Raw genomic sequence first — 14,692 nt, 5'->3', positions numbered from 1 at the left:
AAAGTGGGGATGAGATCTCAGAGATATTTGAGCTCTTGCCAAGAACAGAGCTAGAGACTGAGGCCCTGAGAGGGGGACTCAGCAGCGCCCTTGAGCTCTGTGTTCAAAGGAAGGAGGGCCCTATGCTTCCGGCACTATCTTGACCCACTTTCAGCGCTGTCATAGACCTTCATGTTGTATTCTGTTGCTATGGCAAATTACCAGAAGCTGGGCACTTTGTAAAGACAGGAAGGTAGTTTATTTAACTCAGGTTTCTGGAGTATTAGGAGCATGGTGCTAGCAAGTGGATGTATGGCATCATGGCAAAGGCATGTGAGAAGAATAGTAGTACAAGTAGTGAGACAGGAAGGCAGGAAGGCCAAGGCACACTGAACAAGCCAGGCTTGTTCTTCTTTAACAACTCACTTACTCTTTGGAGATCAGCATTAACCCCTTCCAAGCATTTGGACCCCATAACTAACTACCTCGTGCTAGACTCCACCTCTTGAAGGATCTGGAACCTTTTAACATTACCACACCAAATTTGCAACTGAAGAACCTTTGGGAGATAGAGTCAGACACTGCACTGTTATGAGGTGCAGTTGCTCGTACATAGTCTACAGCCATTTGAAAGACTCGATTCCAGCCATCTGGGACTACACTCGGGTATTCAGGACCCAAGTGCAGTGCCTAGCATTTAGAGCAGCGGTTCTTAACCTGTGGGTCATGATCCCTTTGAGGGCCAAACAACCCTTTCACAGGAGTAACCTAAGACCATTGGAAAACACAGATATTTACATCACTATTCATAATAATGGCAAAATTGCAGTTATGAAGTAGCAATGAAGAAATTTTATGTAGTGGGAGTCACTACAACATGAGGGTATTTAAGGGTCTCAGTGATGGTTATGATAAACGGCGCTGGTGGTGGTGCTGGTTACTGGCAGAAAAGTCATGGGCCACAGCCACCACTACCAGAGTTACAGAGAGCTTTGTTAGAAGGAAGTAGGGGATAGGAGGGAGGAGAGCCAGGCCTGGAGAGAAAGAAAGATGGCGGAAGCAGAGTAGAGGGAGAGAGAGAGAGAGAGCACAGAGAGAGGGTGGGAGGCCGCATGCGGCTCTTTAAGGCCGGGACGTAGTTGCCAGCACCCACTGTAAGATGCAAGACCCCCAGCTGCGCATGTACAGGATCCTAACACTCAGCATTATGAAGGTTGAGAACCATTGATTTAGAGAAAGAGGCTTTTAAAGGCTAAAATCATATCCTGTTATCTTGCTTAGCAGCTGCAGGGAGAGGTTTGCACAAGCAAGCGGCTTAACAGAAGCTAAGGCAAGTTAGCTGGGGCATCTTGCCCTCAGGTTCCTAGAATGGAGTTGGGCAATTTTCCATGGGGCCTCCCATTAAGGAAGATCAAATTCTAGTTAGACCTAAGATAGCCTTGGCAAGGATATAAGATCTGAGAAACTTCTGCACTGTCTTGCCCTGTCATGATAGGAACCACAGATAGTGCTGGGAGGCACCAACAGTCAGTTGAATTCTGCAAACAGAATAGAACCTCCTGTTTTCCCTGCTTTACGTAACAGGCTGGTGTTTGTTTGTTTGGGTTTTGTTTTTTTTGATGGAGTTAGTGTTATGGTTTGTTTTCTGATTCATGGGAACATATCTAATGTTGGAGTTAGAAAGAGTTGAGTCTTCCCCTTCCAGGGAGTCTGAGTGTTGCTCAGATGTAGGAGTGAGGGAGTGGAAAGGAGTGGGAGGGAGTATGTGGACCAGTCTCTACGGTTATTACTTTCCTTGCATTTATGTTTGTTTTGGAGAGTACTGGTGGTCACAGCATAGGAATTTGTGTTTTGGTTCTTGACAGAGAAGATCTTGGACGATGCTGCAAACATTGCTCGGTGAGTTTGGGTGAGTTCATACAGTTGGTAGTTTAATCGCCTTGGGTGAGGGAGAGAATCCCACCCTATAACTGTGGGATATGGGAAGGGTAGCACTGATATATGTGGTCAATGGCAGTGTTTTCTACTCACGGTGCACAATGGAGGACACTACCATCCTATGCAGGTTTATGCGACAGTTACCTTGGGCCTGCTAGTGAATAAGGGGGCATGGTGCTTTGTGTGAGGTGGTAGTATCAGAGGGCAGGGTCCCCCCACTTCAAGTTCCTATGAGAGGATGTGATTGGCTATGCCTGGACTCTTGTTAAGAGCTGTTTGTCTAAGGAACAGTAGGGAGAGGGTCCACGGAAGCTCCCTCCTTCCATTTCTCCAGATTTCAAGGCAGCACATTCCACTAAACCTTAATATTTTTGTCTGAGATTTTAACCCAGTCTGCCTGACCCTGGAGCCTATATCTTTCTTACCCTGAACCTCAAGACTCCTGCCACAGCTTGAGCAGAATCTTGTTATGCAATAGCTCCTTCCTCCTTCCTCTGTCTTGTCAGCCACTCTCCCGGCTGTGCGTGTGTTTGCATTGCCTTGCACCTGGGCATTGTTGAAGGATCGAATTCATTTCCTTCTCGATTTCCATTTGTGTTGTCACATTGTGGTGGTTGAGAGAACCAAAACATGCTGAATTAATTCAGGCATTGTCTAAGAATCAGAGAATGAGACAACTAGTCAATGGGACTGAACAGGGCTGAGGCTGGGAAATGGAGATTCATTGAGCTTTCGGGAGTTGTGCCCCACTTAATAATTAGGACATGACCAAAAATGCAAATGAGTTGAGCAGATACCTTAGGGGGACTGATACTGCCAGAGGATTTCAGGGCTTATAGCAGGAACACCCAAGGATTCCTTTAAACAGCAAACTTCCTGTGTTCCCTTTATAGTAACCTTCCAAGTGTAGCTCTACCGTGTAGGCTTTGAGGTCATGGCTGTTATGGAAAGAGATACAGCATGTTCTTTTGTTAAAATGTCAGATGTGGACATTGAGCAATGAGAAATAGCATCATGAAGTTTTCAGTGATTAAAATTTATACTGAGAGTCCGTATGCCGTGGGGCTGCACCACCTTCCCGAGTATTTCACAAAGCATATATCATTTTTACTGTTTTAAGAGTCTTGTCTTATTTTTAATTGATAGCTGTTCATGGGACATAACTTGATGTTTGTATACATGTATATATTGTGGTATGACCAAATCAGGCTAATTAGTATATTCCTTACCTGACTTACTTGTCTGTGGTGAAACATGGGACAGCCAATCTTGTAGCCATTTAAAAAGGCTGAGCAGACTGATTCGTAGGTATAATTCCTGCTGTTCAAGCATGAGAGTCCGAGTTTAGATGCCTAGCAACATGTAAAAGCCAGTGTAGCAGTGTGTGCCTGTGACCTTATAACTTGGGGACAGAGACAATGAGGAACTTTGAGGGCCCCTGAGCAGCTAGTGTAGCCCAAACAGCAATCTGTGGGTTCAATGAGAAATCTTGTCTCAAAAAGACAAGATGGAGAAACAACTGAGGAAGGCATCTTGACTTCCACACATGTTTATTGAATGTCCATGCCTGCACATATGTGTGAATGAGATACTCCTGAATGTATACTGTTGCCAGGAAGGTTCAGTCTATTAAGGAAAGTACAGCCATTATGAAAAGTGGTATGGCTATTCCTAAAAAAATATTGAATATAGAATTCTCATTTGATCTAGCAATCCTGCTCTGAGTATAGATCCAAATGAAGGGAATCCAGAGTGCCAAGGGGTCATCTCTGCTCCCATGATCATTGCAGTACTCTTTACAGGAACGAAGACTTGGAAGCCACAGTGGTATCCTAGAGGATGAAGGGACAAAGAGGAGTGGTATATATACAACATGGAAGACGATGGGGATACAGGGAGGAAACAAACTGTCATTTCCAACAGCACAGATCAATCCACAGGACATTATGTGATGCGAATAAGCCAGACCAGAGGCAAATACTGCTTTATATATAGAAACTACAAGTCTTACCGACAGAGGTAGCTAGTAGAATGTTGATTGCTGTATAAACTGATGGCATGACTGCTCCATGGTGTGGTGAAGGAGAAGATTTGTATTGTAGATACAAGAGGATCTGGAAGAGTCCAGAGCAGAGAGAGAAAGTAGTAGACTGAACATGGCCAGCAAACTGGACCTGGCCATGAGAGAAGCAGGGGCCGAGAAGAGGGGGAGAGTGATAGATGAAGACAAAAGATCGCGAGCATAGCAGAAACATTAGGATTATAAGGAGAATGAGAAGTTGGGAGAAGGAAAGTCTGCGAGCTGGTGGGATCAGGGAGGTGAGACGAGCTGAGAAACCCGTGGATGCTGAAACTTCATGAGGAAGTTCTTCCGAGCAAGAACCCTGCCTGGAGATCTCAAAGCCAACCTGCCCAGGTGGAGGTGAGGATCCCAGGAGCCGTGGAGGCTGGAATCATGAAGCAGAGATGGGCAGGGTCTCTAGGGCAGTGGGACAGAGGGAGGAGGAGGTGGAGGCCCAAGGACATGACTTCTCTCTTGAATGTGCGGATGAAGCAGAACAATGGGTGTTGGTGCCTTTGGAAGCCGGAGCTAATTCTGTCCCCTCTCACTTTATCATTCCTGGAGACAGCTGTGTGGGGGTGTACAGGCTGCTTACAGGAAGAAGCTTCCTCCAGTGAGGACCAGCCAGCCATTCTATCCAGTGTGAAGGAGGGAGTTTGTCAAGTGGGGCCATTTGGCTGCAAATGACAGGGTACGTTCAGGACAGTTAAGCTTTTTTTTTTTTTTTAAATCCCAGAAATAATTCTTTTGACCTAGTTCCTGTCACTCTTGGAGAGTGTGTGTCTAGCTAATCCAAAGTACACTGTTCTTCCCCACAACCCCCGGCCACCTTTAGTGCTGTTTGTCTACTGAGTCTCACGGGATCCTAGCTGGCCTCCACCTGAAACATGAGTAGGTCAGTGGACTGTAGGCCATAAATGTTCTGCGATAAGACTTGGAAGATGCCCCTCGTACCTAGGGCATTTTGGCTTCATTACTGACCTCTCTGAACCCCAGCCTTCACACAAAGATCAAAAAGTTTCTTCCTTCTCAAGGGATTGGTGTTTCTCATCTTTGCAACATTCCTGGGATGTAGAGACTGTTAATAACCTCAGGCTACTCATGACTCGCCACCACTCTGTATTTCTATAACTATCCCCGGATGCCTGGAGCAGGAGTCAGGCTGGAGTGAGTCTACACTCTTCACCACTCTTCCTTGGCGCCTTTCCAGACAGATGCCCAGTAGTGAGGACTGCCATTTGGTACTAAGCCAAGCCCTGCCCACTCTGAGGTCCAGAGGGGAAAAGGGTAGTTGAGAGGTGATTCAGTTCCATGGGTTTGGTCTGACCTATGTGTAGAAGCATGTGCTTCTGGAAGTTCCAGAAGGTGAGAGGAGCTGGGGCATTCCACATGGTGGAAGAAGAGTAGGAGGTGAGTTTGGAAGAACACCGGCAAGGGGAAGGTTAGAGGAAGATGCATATTTAAACATGTGCTTTACTGTGCAGCCAAGCTCTGCATGTGGGGAGCGTCCATTCTTATGCATTGTCTGCCAGGATGGGTGCTGAAAGTTCTAAGGAGGCAGGTGCTGGGAAAAGGGGGCATGGCATGTCTGAGTGATGGCTACAGTCTTACTCTCCTGAATGCTGCTAGCTCAATCCCAGAGCCACGTGGCTACTTCTCCTATTGGAGGAAACCGAAGTCTGTGCACCTGGGAACTGCAGAGTGGTCTTAACCTAGGCCTGTCCTGATTCCCCTTTGGGAAATGGAGTTGTGTGTGGTGATCTTCAGAATGTAGGCAAGGCCCTGCCTCCTCCTTTACAAAATAGATTCTGTGTGTTCTGCACAGGCGCCTAAGGAAAGGTCAGCCCTGGGTTGGTATCTTGACGATGGCATCTTTCCTGTGCTGGTACCGCTTACTGAGAGGTTTGCCCCACTTTACAGTTTGGAAAGCATACTTTTTTGTGTTAGTTAGCTTCTTGTCACTGTAGTAAGACACTGTGACAAAAGTGACTTGGGAAATTTCTCATAGTTCAAGATGATAGTCAGTCACTGCCAGGGAGGTACAGTGGCAGGCGTTTTGAAGTAATTGGTTATATTGCATCCACAGCCAAGAAATAGATAGTAATGAATGATGGGGCTCAGCTTATCTTCTCCTTTGAATTCAACACATGATTCCAACCCACAATTGGAGGGTCTGCCCACCTCAATTCACCTAGTGAAAGATAATCTTCACAGGAATGCCCAGAGTCTAGCCTAATCTAAATAATCCCTTACAGGTGTACCTGGAGGCTTGTCTCCTAGGTGATTTTAGATTCTCTCCTGTTGCCAGTCACACTGATGCTGAGCATTCCACCTTTGCTGGAGATAGAATCACTAGACTGAGGAGGAAATGATCCCTCTCTCTTTTCTATTAAGGCCCTTCTGGCCCAGGCTAGCCTCATTCTGTGTCCTGAGCCCCACATGGTAGTCAGTGGCTTTGGGTTACCTCTCTTGTTTCTGTGGCTCCTTGGGGTGTGCCTATTCCATCCCTGGGCTCTTCTTGTGGATCTGAAGCACTCATAAGTATATTCTGCATCTCATGGCTTCTTGCTTTTTATCAGCCACCTTTCTGTTACCAGAGAGCGTTTTCTATTTCTCAACACTGTTTTCTTGAGACTTCTTATCAAATGATTTGTGACTAAACTGGGTATTTCATTTCCTTGGAGTTTTTCTTGGCTGAGGAAAATTACCCCTTCATGGAGGGCTTTGATGTGTCACATGTGTGAATATATTTCGTCTTCAAATATCTAAAAATATATTAACACTCCTAGTTACAGATAACTGGAGCATAAGATAGTGTGTCAAATCTACAACACACACACACACACACACACACACACACACACACACACACACACACACACACACACAGAGTGTGATTGGAAAAGTTAGAAGATGTAGCACACAGTCCTTCACAAACCTTGACTGCTTAAGTCTTTTGAACATTCCCTTTTGCCCCCCACCTCTCCTGTGGCCTACTATTGGACTATCTCAACTTTGCCTTCTTATTTACATTTTAAATAGCATATAGCATCCTGGTCTCTAATTGAAAATTATATATTTTCCAGACCAGCTCAACCAACATGTTAGAGTACCTGTTAAAAGTTAATTTAGGGCTCTAGGGTGAATAGAGCGTAGTTCTTGGCCCAGGAGAAACGAGGGTGTGTTCCATGCTGGATGCCAGGCACCCAAAGCCTCAGCAGACTCCATGAAAGCACTGCAGCTTGCTGCAAATTAGTTGTTTATCAAGACAGAAAGGAGTTCTCTGAAGTGTGCCTGTCTGGAGGACCTTCCTCCCTAGACTGTTCTGACCTTAGTGACCTCTGGGTGTACCACTGGCTCTGGTCTATCTCTCCTTATGAATAAGCAATGCAGCCTACATATGTCTGGGTCAGCAAGAGATATCAGTGCTGGTGGCTGATGCTTCTGGCTTCACAGAAAGGCTCTGGGCTTGTTTCCTAGCTGTGGCAGCAAATAGGACGAGAGGCCCCATCTTCCATGTCTGAAAAGCCACAGGATGTACATAGCCAAATATGTGTCCCCTTGAGTGGGCACAATCTAAGGACTGAATGTCTCCCCAGCACTGCTGTGTTGGAATCTTAGTCCCCAGTATGAGGACACAGAAGTAGACCTTTAGCAGATGATTAGGTCTTGAAGATGAGGCTTTGGGAACTGGATGGGTTCTCTTGTTAAAAGCAATAGCCCCATGGAAAGGCCCCTCACTAGAACCCAGCCATTCTTGCAGCTGGTCTCAGACTCCCCCCGGGGGCCAGAACTTTGAAGTGAACCTCTACTAGTTATAAGCTGTATTGGCTGCCTTTTTCAATACAGTGAGAAAATACTGAAAGGGAGCAGAGAGAGGAGAGGTTTATTCTGGCTCATCGTTTGAGGAAATGTAGTCCAGAGGAAATGCAGCCAGAGTGCCTTGTGGCTGTGGCCACAGGAGGGTGATGTGCCTCTTACCTTACACCAGTAGTCAGGAAGCAGAGAAATCCAGGTGGGGCTGAGCTATAGATGTCGACACCTGCCCTCTAGTGATCCACTTCCTCCAGTTACCCTTCACTTTGCTACACAGCCACAATCTACCAAAACAGAGTGATAAACATGAATCAAGTATTCAAATACATGAGCCTGTGGGAGACATTTCATATCTAAACTATGACTTAAGCCCCCTAGGCCAGGATGCTTTGTGATAGGACTCAGTCTATTTCTGTTTCTATAACAAAATGCCTGAAGCCATGTGGTTTTTTTTAAAAGTAGAAGGTTATTTAACACAGTATTCTAGAGCTGAGAACTTAAAGTATGTTGCCCCGTCTAATGAGGAGGGTCTTCTTGCTGCAGCAGTACACAATAGAGGGTGTCACATGGGAAAGTAGGGTAAGTACTCTAGCACATGAGGCCTCATCCTCATGACCTCACTTATTCCTAATCATTACCTCAAGGCCCATTCCCAGATATCATCGGCCTATGAATTTAGGGATGAATTTTTTAGTATAAGACTTTTCGGCAATACACTCAACCCATGGTGAGACCAGATGCAGGATCTTTTGCCGTGGAGACAATAGAAATGTGACCAAGCCAAACCTGATAACAAGATAGGCAAGACTCCTCTCCTGGGACTGCAGCTAGCTAGCAGAGAGGCACCCAGGAGGAGGAGGAGGAGGAGGAGGAGGAGGAGGAGGAGGAGGAGGAGGAGGAGGAGGAGGAGGAGGAGGAGTCCAGGCTTGCTTTTGACAAAGGAAGGGCCAGGTTTTATAATGACTTGCTGTGGAGTGGCCAATCTGGTCCCTTTCAAAAGGCCATAGACAGGGTTCCAAAATATGTTTTCCTTTTTGTGCCCAGTCATCCTGGATGTGAGGCTTGTGGACTCACAGGCAGTTGACTTAACCCAGGAGTTGTCTTGCATAAATATCACAGTTTGGATTTCAGGGCGGGATAGAAGAAACACGCATTGCAACAACAGTGAAGTTCACTCTATGTTATCTTCGTGGATGAAATACCTCTCAAATAGCCAGTGGGTTGGAATACAAAACAGAGTAGAGCCTGACCCGCAGGCCACACAACAAAGGGACAGATACAGGTGAAGGCAGAGATGCCAGGTTTTAAATCCTGTTTCCATCATCCACTGGACGTCTGCAGGCCTAAGGGAAGAGTCAGGATTTTCAGCAAAATCAGCATTTAGGTTTCAGTGAAGTAGCCCAGGCCACTGTTATCATAACCCACATGTCAGAAGTGTTATCTACAGGAGAGCTAGTGGGAAACTAATGATATATTGCTTGGCTGCGACCTCTCAAAATAGTGATTTTCAAATCAACTAAGTGCAAGAGCTGTGATTTTTGCCGACAAGCTGTCGGACATTTGAGCTGATTCTGGGGGCTTACCAAGGGCATTTTACAGAATGTCTTTCCTTGGTGACAATTGCAGAGCCCAAACTGATGGATGCAGAACCCACATATCCCAGAGGGACAGCTGTTTGTTTCATTCTTTGAATAGAGTAGCATGTTTGGAGGAACACTGAATCCCCAGTTAGTCAGGCCTGAGCTCACACACTGGTCTCCTCAGTTATTGTTGCTGATCCACTTTGGTGTTGCCTGGACAAGTCACATAGGGATATTTAAGCATCCATTTTAATATCTCTAAAATCGGTTCAAATCTTGACCATTGTAGATTTTTTTCCCCAAGGATCAGCAGTAATAATGCAGCACTTAGAATAATCCCTGAGCATATTGGCCATTTGGAAAGCTGTTTTCACTTTTCCTACTTGTAGGAGGTGTTCCCCAGGAGCACGGGGGATGGTGGCAGCAGTAGGGAGGACAGTGTGGCCATGAACCATATTTTCTATGACCTCTGAGATTTTCCTGGCAAGTACTGTGAGACTGAGAAGGATACCCTTCTGGAGTCCCAGGGCCTATGATGCTGGACCCCATGTGTGGCTTCAGTCACACCATAGTGGCAAGGTGGTGTGAGAGAATGCTTTTCAAAGCACTACGCACGTGGAAAAATTATGCTTCTTATTGTTTTGCCAAAGTGGTTCTCTTCTATTTTGTGACAGCCTTAAACAAGAGGATGCAGGCTGAGTGTCCAGAGTTCTGGCATTCAGCTGGGAATCTTGGGGAAGGGGATGTCTTCACACTTCAAAGAGTACCATAGGTCTGCTCCCCTACTCCCATAACTGAGCATCTTCCCGAGCTTCTTGGACCAGACCCTTCTTTTGGAGGCTGCCCTTTCTGGTGTTTCTGCTGTGATTTGGACATCTGTATTCTTTCTTGACTTTCTTGACCTGCACAATAGTGCTCTGATGTGTAGCGATTATGCCACATCCATTTCACAGGTGGGCAAAGCCAGCCTTTGGTCATGTGGCATTTACAGGTTCAGGTAAGATTTGAACTGAGGTCTGGCCATTATGTCTCCATTTTCTCCACCTTTCCCCCATGTCCCTGTCCATGGCTTCCTATGCACTTTTGTTGCAAATGATAGGACCTAAACCCAAGAGTGAGGGAGGATGAAGAGTATACCCCCTATGCTCAGACCCAATGAAGCTAAGCCTAGCTTGAGATTCCATGGCTTGCTGCCCCACCCCCCAGGTCTTCCCACCTTGCATCCCCCAGTGCCTCATTACTCCTACGCACAAGCTGGAGATGGTCCCTCAGCTTTTGTCACAGATCCTTCCTCTGACTGCCAGCCCTTGTCAGGAGCCTGTGATCTTAGCTTATATTTATCTTGTCCTCGGGGTTCAAAGTAATTGCTTTCTTCTCCTTTCCCCATGGGTCACTCCTCTGCAGGGAGGCCCAGCAGCAGCTGTTATTCCCAGGTAGAGCAGCCAGGGGCCAGTGATAGTCCCTGTTGCCCCTTATAGTGGCTTTCAGGAAAACTCAGGAAGGTAAGAGAGGGAGGGAGCTTGTGTTACACAGCTCAGCTCTGACTTCTAGCTCCTCATTTTGTTCCCTCAGCTATCTCATAGACCTATAGACCCATGACCTCTTAATTCTATAACACAACTGTGGTTCACAAAGGCTTGTGACCAAGTGTTCGAGTGGCTTGTCCCAGTTTGTGTTTGCTGAGTTCTTTGGTATATTGCTTAGACTCCACAAGGAAGACTAAAAGGCAGTGGGGGCCTTCCCCATTTGTGAAACAGGGAAGGCAAGCAGAGGTCTTCCTCCATAGGGGCCACATATGAGGCAATGTGGGGACATGACAGTCAATAGTTCTCTGGAGAGAGACTATTCTTAGAAACCATCTCTATTATTTGGTCTTCTTTCTGCCCAAATAAAATGGGCACAGAAAACTCAACTCAGTTTAACATAAGATGTATATGATCCACACCATTCACACAGATAGACTTTCATATTTGATACAGAGACTAGAATGAATGGATGGATAGATGGATTTGCCCAGCCCTGCGTCATAGGACCTTCTTGTTCCTTAGGAACCATGCCCCTTCTCAACCACATGGAGTATACACATGTCACTAGGACAGAAATCATAAGCAGACTAAGGAAGAAAATATGTCTTTCACAGCCTTTTGTGTGATGCTGAGACTCTTTTGTTTGCCTTTCCAAATTCATGCTTCAGCCACCTCACAAAAGACTCAGTTTGTGTTGGACCAGCTGGCTCCCTTGCCTAAGAGTTCTGGTTGGATGCAGAGCATGACAGAGCCCAGTAAAAGAGGGGTACAGGTAGTAGTTAGAAGAGAGCTTGACAGGTTCGGGTGGCAGTTAGAAGAGAGCTTGATACTCCACTTCTGTACTGGTTTGGTCCCTGCTCCTGTTGGTAGCCCTCACTGTATAATTAACACCTGCCCTGCTTTGGACACCTGCTCCCTCCCCATTCCCTCTAGATCAGTGGTTCCCAACTTGTGGGTCTCTACTACTCCTCTGTTGGGGGTGGGCATCAAATGACCTTTCACAGGGGTTGCCTAAGACCATTAGAAAACACAGATATTTACATTATGACATAGCAGTAGTGAAATTACAGTTATGAAGTAGCAACGAGAATAATTTTATGGTGAAGGGGGTCACTCAACATGAGGAACTGAACTGAAAGGTTGTAGCCTTAGGAAGGTTGAGAACCACTGCTATAGATAAAGGATGTTAATTGCTCTGCTATTGCCAATCCCCAGGGACCTTCCCCTTTCCCCACTGATTTCCCTACCGCCTGACCCAACTTTGGCAATATCCCCCTTACTGAATGCCCCCAGTTGCTATACTTGAGATTCAGATCAGAACCTGCATACATGTCCTGTTCTGTTTGGGACCGGGACAGGGTTTGTTTTGTCCAGTTTGTTTGGGCAGAGCGAGAACCCAATAATAGAACAGTTTTTAAGAATTAATGCCGCCTCATGTGTACTCCCTTGTGGGAAGCAGCCCTTCCACGTAAATCCTCTCTGTCTTAGCCAGCAGAAGAGCTCTGTTTGCTTTGAAGTCTCAGCACCCAGTGGCCAAGCTGCAAAGCCCTCAGTAGTGCCCCCCCCACACCTTTCTTTCTGTCCTTTCCACCTTCTGAGTCTTCCTTTCCCACTGTAACCTCTCCTAGGGGGAGGACAGGGTCCATGTCTTATTCTCCTCTGCTCAGTGACTGAGGTCCTGGATCCACTCAGTGCTTTCCACTCCTGAATGAATTTATGAATTATTAAGCACTGGGCAATTTGGAATTTTAAGAGGACAAATTCCAGAATTCCAAAGAAGTCCAGCTGAGAATTTAAAGAGAAAGTTGCAAGAAATACTGTCTTAGTAATGAAGACTTAAAGATCTTCATTTCTTTCTTTTTTTTTTTTTTAAGGGGGAAACCCCCTTTTTTTTAAAAAACTGAAAACATTAAATGAAGCAAAACAAGACAATAAACTTAGTGTCCCAAGACAAACACTTCCTTTTACACAGGTGGAAGTGTCACGGGTTTTCCCAGGTCTACGTCCTTTGCAGCTAGACTGCTGTGTTATGGGGTGAGGTGTGTGACCCAAGCCCTGGTTCCTCTTCTGGGAACTAGGGTGTAGCCTGGAACTGAATGCCAACTGGCTTATTTGTGTGTGTGTGTGTGTGTGTGTGTGTGTGTGTGTGTGTGTGTTTTACAAATTAGCACTTCTCAGTGTACAGCCATCATCCCAGCCAGCCTGTTTTGAACATTCTCATAGAGTTTTCACTCCACATACACCCTGTCACCTATGGAAGGGCCATAAGCCATCATCCAGCACCATTTTCCCCTCTGCATGGAAAAAGCTTGGTTTGGGTGGTTTCTTCCCACTCTGGGGACAATAGAATTATCTTGGACCTTGGACAGAGCCAGATCCTGAATTAGATACACTTTTAAATGTTTCAAGTGAGCACCATCCCACATGGAATCCTATCTGAACCTGGTGTCAACAGAACCATTGGGATCCCTAAGTACCAGCACTGTGGAGACTCCAGTCTCCAGGGTGGCTGTCACTGCTGTTAAGTGTTACAGCTGAGGGCCAGCTATCAGGAATTCAGATGTGGGTAAGAACTGGTCCCTGCTGAAGGGAACTGAGAGAAATGCAAATTGAGAGAGAACAACATGTTAGGTAGAAGGAGGGGACAGAGACACTTCATGGGCCCGTGTGTCAGTGACACTCCTCTGTTGGTACTCTCCTGGGCTGGCATGGACTGGAAACTGCTGAATCTTCCTTTGTGCTGGATCCCCAGCTGGCAAGGACACCAGGCTGAGCAGCAGAGGTGAGTGGAACTCGGGCTGTAGGGCAGAGGTGTGCATGGTATACAGGAAGGAAGCAGTATGAGGTAGAGGTCAGGCAGGATATGGATCAGTGTGGCTTAGACTCCATCAGGATGGCTCACACCTGTATATTCTATAGCAGCTTTTGCTTTGGGGGCTTTTAATTTCCTTTATCCCAGTGAGGTGACATTCTAGGCAGAGAACACCAGACTGATGCAGTGCCTTGACCAATGTCCTTAACACAGCTTTTGTTGTTGTTGTTGTTGTTTTGTTGGTTTTTCGAGACAGGGTTTCTCTGTGTAGCTTTGTGTCTTTCCTGGATCTCGCTCTGTAGACCAAGCTGGACTTGAACTCACAGAGATCTGCCTGCCTCTGCCTCCCAAGTGCTGGGATTAAAGGTGTGTGCTACTACCGCCCGGCTAACACAGCTTTTTGGGTGAAGCGTGATTCCGGGTCCCAGGTGGTGGTTGAGGACGTGAAGCCCAGACACAACCACTCCATCCCTCCCCCTTCATTATCTATCACACCTCTGACTTCCCACTTTGCTCATTTCTGCTTCGCCATCGTGTGTGCCACCTCCTAGGTGACTCCAGATCCCTTGGAGATCGAGGGTGTCACAGATTCCTAACAAACATCAGTACCTCTTGGCATCCTCCATAGCATTTTCTGCTTCAGGCCCACTTTCGTTTTTATTCTTCTCTGGAGAGGACTGCATCCCTCATCCCTTTGCTTTTCCTGTGATGGAGTCATGAGATTGGACATGACCAGCTGTGTCCTGTGTCAGGGTAAGGCTTCTTGGGATCTCTCTCACACTTCCTCTCCAGCACCTTGTAACTCCTATTCACTGGCTGCACGCCCTCTGGAATCATTAATTCAACCATATCAAATGTGACGGGGCTTTTCTAATAGAGAAGCTGCTGGAAATAGCAGCTGCATTTGACACACAGGGTCTGGCTAGGACTCTGACGGCATCCTCCTGCCTAATGCAGTGCTTCTCTGAATGCTAATGGC

General features: G+C 46.4%; 1 protein-coding gene across 3 annotated transcripts in view; it reads left to right on the top strand.

Annotated features, from left to right (window-relative positions):
- The window catches only part of Kcnq3 (potassium voltage-gated channel subfamily Q member 3), a 297,862-nt gene that overhangs the window by 42,306 nt on the left and 240,864 nt on the right, over nt 1-14,692 (top strand). The gene's annotated exons all lie outside the window — the stretch shown is intronic.

The sequence above is a fragment of the Peromyscus maniculatus genome, chromosome 20, assembly GCF_049852395.1.
Source record: "Peromyscus maniculatus bairdii isolate BWxNUB_F1_BW_parent chromosome 20, HU_Pman_BW_mat_3.1, whole genome shotgun sequence".
In the NCBI taxonomy this organism is placed as follows: Eukaryota; Metazoa; Chordata; class Mammalia; order Rodentia; family Cricetidae; genus Peromyscus; species Peromyscus maniculatus.
This window is presented reverse-complemented; position numbering and strand designations above follow the sequence as displayed.